Here is a 6,691-nt window from a genome sequence, read left to right on the forward strand (position 1 = left end):
GCTTTTGAGAAGGATTCCTTATATTCCACACCACTGTTCTATGATGTATGTCTGTTTACTTTTACAGGGAACGTGTCCTGTCCAGAGCTTACTGCCTGTTCTAGATCTGAATGGGGAGTAAAGTAGCAGAGACTACGTAAGTAGGCCTACATTTGACTTAAATCATCCCCCTCCCCCCTTGGCTCATTTACATAGTTCATCTGCAGCTCAATAAATCTCAGTTCTGCCGCTTGGTGTCCAGTCAGGGTCTGACTTCCAGCTGTGCCTGAACTCCCACAGTTTTGAGAGTCAGCACCCATCTTCATCGTGTCTGATCTCAAACCCAGTTGTTCCTGGCGTGCTGTCCAGTTCCTTGATCCAGCTATCTGATCCCGGTTACTCACCTCTGTCCTCCTGTCCCCACCAGCCATCCTTCCTAGACAATGCTGCTTATTCCTGCTTCATCAGTGTTCATTTCTTCTGCCTCTCCCTGTCAGATTCTAAAGCTAATTGACCTATTTAAACCTTAGCTACCCACCAGCCCTTCTTGCTTCCTGTCAGACTCCGAACCTGAGCTGAGCTCCTAAATCTTGCTTCGTTGTGTGTGTTCTGTAGGCCAGGCAAATGATAGACTTAAGACTCTTTCTACTTACCTTCTAGCCCCCTCTAACCTATATGCAAGCCATGTTTTGATTTGTGGCTTAGAATTTCAAGTTCTGTCATTCTTCTTAGCCTGTATTTTTTTGTGTCCTACACTGTGTCATTGACTGCCATAGCTTCTGCCCTAGTTGATATAGGATATGTGAGAGCACTTTGTTTAGGCCATAAACCTCTTAGAAATATACCCTGCTACTGTTATTATTAGGCAATTCAAGCCAAAGGTGACTTTCTCTAACCTTCCTGGGGGAGGGAAACAAGCTTTCAGCTGAAATAGAAACTTCAAAATTATTGTCCAAAGCCAAAAATAAGAAAGTGTAACAACTATGACACGACCACTTCTGATATCTTCGTGTAGAAGACTCCTTTTGACAAGTTCATCACTGTAGACTTTCAGATGTGTCATAGGAAACAGATAAAAATTTCTAGATTATTCTAAAGGTTTTAGAACCTTCCTTCTAATCAACATGAAGATATTGAGTTTGAGTTTTCATCTACACTGATTGATTTTCCCACGCATAGGTAATAATTACTTTACATTTTTTTTTGTTTGTTTTGAGACAGAGTCTCACTCTGTCAGCCAGCCTGGAGTGTAGTGGCGCAATCTCGGCTCACTGCAGCCTTCGCCTCCCGGATTCAAGCAATTCTTATGCCTCAGCCTCTTGAGTTGCTGAAATTGTAAACATGCACCAAGACGCCTGGCTAATTTTTGTATTTTTAGTAGAGATGGACAGGGTTTCTCCGTGTTGACCAGGTTGGTCTCGAACTCCTATCCTCAAGCAATCCATCCTCCCCAGCCTCCCAAAGTGCTTTAATATTTATACGGTGCTTTATACAATATTAGTCTTACGTATGTTATCTTATATCATTAAAAAATTTCATTGGGAAAATAATTTCATTGTTTTAAATTTTAGATAGGGCAACTTAAGCCCAGATAGCTTACTTAACTTGCCCGGGTGCACTAAATGAGTCAAGGGTGCATCTTGTACTTGAACTCAAATTTTTCTTACTCCAAAGAACCTGCTTTTTCATTTCTCCAGTTTATGCATCTCAGGACTACAAAACACCCTGGGAAGGAAACTGCTCATCTCTTTCAAGATTAAGGGAAGATATAAAAACAGACCTCCTCGGCCGGGCGCGGTGGCTCCTGCCTATAATTCCAGCACTTTGGGAAGCCAAGGCGGGTGGATCACCTGAGGCCAGGAGTTCGAGACCAGCCTGACCAACATGGAGAAACCCCGTCTCTACTAAAAATACAAAGTTAGCTGGGTGTGATGGTGCATGCCTGTAATCCCAGCTACTCAGGAGGCTGAGGCAGGAGAATCGCCTGAACCCAGGAGGTGGAGGTTGCCGTGAACCGAGATCGCGCCATTGCACTCCAGCCCGGGCAACAAGAGTGAAACTCTGTCTCAAAAAAACAAAACAAAACAAAAAAACTCCCAGACATCCTCTTAGTAGATCCCATGGTATGGCACAGCAAGGTATGTTAATAAACCCATGGCACATCATGATCTTAATGATTATACAATGCTGCCATCTTGAGGATATGATCAGTAATTGTTATTCTAGCCAGCTTTCCGTGGCCTAGCATCAGGCACAGCCAGAAAGCTGAATCTGGACAGTCAGATGTTAAATACCCAGGAAGGAGCTACAGTCAAGGAGGCCAAAATAACATTTGAGGAGCCAGGCAAGTGTTAGGAGATTGAGCAAACCTATGGTGCTTTCAGAACAAGGTAAATGAAAAGGACCACATTAGGGCACATCAATTCATGTATGCAGGATAAGAAAAACGGGGCCTTTTATTTACTCCCAAAGCACCCTGTTCTTCCTTCTAGTATAGTGCCATCTCACTGTATTATAATTGCTATAAACTGGTTTCTCCCAGTGGACCGATGAGCCATGACAGCAGAGAATAAGTCCTGTTATAGTTATATCTGCATTGTGTCCCCAGCATTAGCACACTGGGTAATAAGTATTTAGTAAATATTTTGTGGCTTAATGAGTGACAGGCATAGGCAACAAGGGACAAAGTCAAAATAATGGCAGAGCCAGTTTTCCAGATTCCCAGATCAGCGCTACTATCTACTATACAACACATATTTATGAATGGCAAAAACATACTGGCTACCAAGAGACACTGAAATATACCTAGCCTTTTAGGTGGCCACCAGCAACGATAGCCATTAGGCATGTCTCTAAGGCTGTAAGCACTGGGCTTATTTATTGAATACCACTTTGGACCAGTCACTGTACTAAGTGCCAGGACTGCAATGAAGAACAAAAAGATAGCCCCAACCCTTATGAGGTTTACAGCCTAGATCTAGACTACACTACTGATCAGACAGGGCCTTTCATGGTCATCATGACTTGGTGAGGACATCTGATTCCACGATCTGGTCTTAGCTTTGTAATGTCAGAAACTCTAATTTTTTTTTTTTTTTGAGACGGAGTTTCCCTCTCGTCGCCCAGGCTAGAGTGCAATGGTGCGATATCTGCTCACTGCAACCTCCGCCTCCCAGGTACAAGCAATTCACCTGTCTCAGCCTGCCAAGTAGCTTGGATTACAGGCATGTGCCACCATGCCTGGCTAATTTTTTTATATTTAGTAGAGATGGGGTTTCACCATGTTAGTTAGGCTCGTCATGAACTCCGGACCTGAGGTGATCCACCTGCCTTGGCCGCCCAAAGTGCTGGGATTACAGGGCTGCACCACCGCGCCTGGCCCAGAAACTGGCTTTGGAAGAAGTTTAGACTCATTGAACCTTCAAAAACCCTATGTGGGCCAGGCGCAGTGGTTCACACCTGTAATCCCAGCACTTTGGGAAGCTGAGGTGGGTGGATCACCTGAGGTCAGGGGTTCAAGACCAGCCTGGCCAACATGTCATTCTACTCCCCACTTTCAATTTTATATGTATATATGTGTGTTCGTATATCTCTTCTAATTATATATATAATCATGTCACTTACTCATTAAATACTTCAGTGTATATTTCCCAATAACAAGACTACGTTTTCTTTATAACTGTAGTAATTTATCAAAATCAAGGAATTTAATGTTGATACAACACTATTGTCTAATCCATAGTCCATATTCAGATTTTATTGATTGTCTCAGTAATGATTTATATTTTTTACCAGTCCAGGATTCAATTCAAGATCAAACATTTTATTATTTCTTGTCGTCTTAATTTCCTTCAGTCTGGAATTTTCAGCTTTTATGCTTCTTCATCTTGACATTTTTGAAAACTACAAACAAGTTTTTCTGTAAAACGTTCTTTAATTTGCATCTATTTTGTTTGTACATGATGAGATTCAGGTTATGCTTTTTGGCAGGAATACCTCTGAAATAACATTGTGTCCTTTCCTTTGCATCACATCAAAAATTACATTATGCCAGCCCAGCATATTTCAGTATTGATAACATTAGCTTTTATCTTTTGGTTAAGGTGGTGTCCACAAAGTTATTCCACTTCAAAGTTACCATTTCCCCTTTGTTTGTTAATAAGTAATGTGTGGCAAGGTATTTTGAGACTACATAAATATACTGTTCCACACTAAACTTTCACTGTGGCATCCGTTAAGGTTTTTCTAAATATACCACTCCTTCTATATTTATTAGTTGAATTTTACATTCTTCTTCATTTATTTCTTTATACATCCAGTTATTTATATCAATATGAACTTATGGATTATTATTTTACTTAATGGATTATAAACTGTTAACGTTTATTTTGGTGGTTAAATTATCCAGATTTGGTCAGTGAAAGCCCCTTCAAGCTGACTCCTGTATCCTTTGGGTTCCATGTTCTTTTAACATGTCCCCTTAATTCTTTGACACTTTGTTTTCGGCATAAATTGTTTCAGGCCCTTCTTGTACTTTCTCTACCTTAGCCATGGAATCAGCCATTTCTTTGAGGATCCCTGGTTCCTTTTAGTGGAGAATGGTAGTATTTTAGAAACCAAGATCTGGGTGCCAAATGTGTTTATCTCTATTGGTTTGTCATTACTTCTAGGACCTCTTAGCAAACAGATATCTCTTCCTCTCTTTCTCTCTCTCATCAGTTTATATACATCTAATTCCAGTCCAACTTCACAAGGTGCATTCTAGTGTTCTTCTTTTGCACACATACTTTTTTTTCCCTTAACAGTCAGAAACCTGATTCTTATTATCCTCTATCTATCTATCTATGGTTCAAGTTATCCTCCCACCTCAGGCTCCTGAGCAGCTGGGACTACAGGTGTGCGCCACCATGCCTGGCTAATTTTTTTATTTGTTTATTTTGTAGAGACAGGGTTTCACCATATTGCCTAGGCTGGTCTTGAACTCCTGTGCTCAAAGAGTTCTCCTGCCGTGGCCTCCCAAAGTGCTGTGATCACAGGCATGAGCCACCGTGCCTGGCCAATATACTTGGTTAAGCCTAAAATGTACAGAAGATAGACTCAGAATTGCTAACCTGTACCTCTGAAAAAGCAAACCTAATTAAAATTCAATATTTATTTATACAATGTTTTGAGGTAAAACTTACATACTGAGAAATATACAATGTTAGGTGTGCAATTCTCTGAGCTTTAACAAATGTATACACCCTTGTATCCCACACCCCTATCAAGCAAGATACAGTGCATTGGCCGGCGGGCGCGGTGACTGATGCCTGTAATCCCAGCATTTTGAGAGGCCTGAGGTCAGGAGTTCAAGACCAGCCTGGCCAACATGGTGAAACCCCCGTCTCTACTAAAAATACAAAAGTTAGCTGGGCATGGCAGCATGTGCTTATAATCCTAGTTACTTGGGAGGCTGAGGCAGGGAGAATCGCTGGCACCTGGGAGGCAGAGGTTGCAGTGAACTGAGATTGTGCCATTACCCTCCACTCTGGGCAACAGAGCGAGACTCCGTCTCAAAAAAAAAAGATACAGTACATTACTATCACTCCAGAAAGTTCCTATAAGCCTTTTCCTAGTCAGTCACTTCCCCATTCAGAGATAACAACTGTTCTGATTTTTTTATTATAGATTTGTTTTCCCTGTTCTAAAAAATGTGTATGTATATTTATGTATATGAAGTCATATAGTATGTGCTCTTTGTGTCCAGCTTCTTTTGCTCAGCCTAATATATGTGAGATACATTCATGTTGTTGTATACATTAGTAGTTTGTTTCTTTTTTTTGTAAAGTAGTATTTTGTTGTTTGGATGTGACACAGTTTTTTGTGTTTTTTTTTTTGTTGTTTTTTTTTTTTTTGAGACGGAGTCTCGCTCTGTCGCCCAGGCTGGAGTGCAGTGGCGCGCTCTCGGCTCACTGCAAGCTCCGCCTCCCGGGTTCACGCCATTTTCCTGTCTCAGCCTCTCCGAGTAGCTGGGACTACAGGCGCCCGCCACTACGCCCGGCTAATTTTTTTTGTATTTTTAGTAGAGACGGGGTTTCACCGTGGTCTCGATCTCCTGACCTCGTGATCCGCCCGCCTCGGCCTCCCAAAGTGCTGGGATTACAAGCGTGAGCCACCGCGCCCGGCCTTGGATGTGACACAGTTTATCCTTTATACTGTAAGTGGATATACAGGTTTAAAATTTTGGCTATTATAAATAAAGAAGGTATATACATTCTTGTACTTGGCTTTCTATGGGCACATGTTTTCATTTATTTTGGTCAAATACCAACTAGTTGAATTGCTGGGTCCTAGTAAGAGAAGTTTCTGTTTATATTTATTTACTTATTTATTTATTTATTTATTTATTTTTATTTTTGAGATGGAGTCTTACTCTGTTGCCCCAGGCTGGAATGCAGCAGTACAATCTCTGCTCACTGCAACCTTTGCCTCCCAGGTTCAAGCGATTCTCCTGCCTCAGCCTCCCGAGTAGCTGGGACTACAGGCACCTGCCACCACACCTGACTAATTTTTGTATTTTTAGTAGAGACAGGGTTTCATTATGTTGGCCAAGCTGGTCTTGAACTCCTGACCTCAGGTGATCTGCTCACCTTGGCCTCCCAAAGTGCTGGGATTACAGGCTCACACCACCATGCCCGGCCTTACTTATTTATTTTGAGACAGAGTCTTGCTC

The sequence above is a fragment of the Hylobates moloch genome, unplaced genomic scaffold, assembly GCF_009828535.3.
Source record: "Hylobates moloch isolate HMO894 unplaced genomic scaffold, HMol_V3 SCAFFOLD_6, whole genome shotgun sequence".
Taxonomy (NCBI): domain Eukaryota; kingdom Metazoa; phylum Chordata; class Mammalia; order Primates; family Hylobatidae; genus Hylobates; species Hylobates moloch.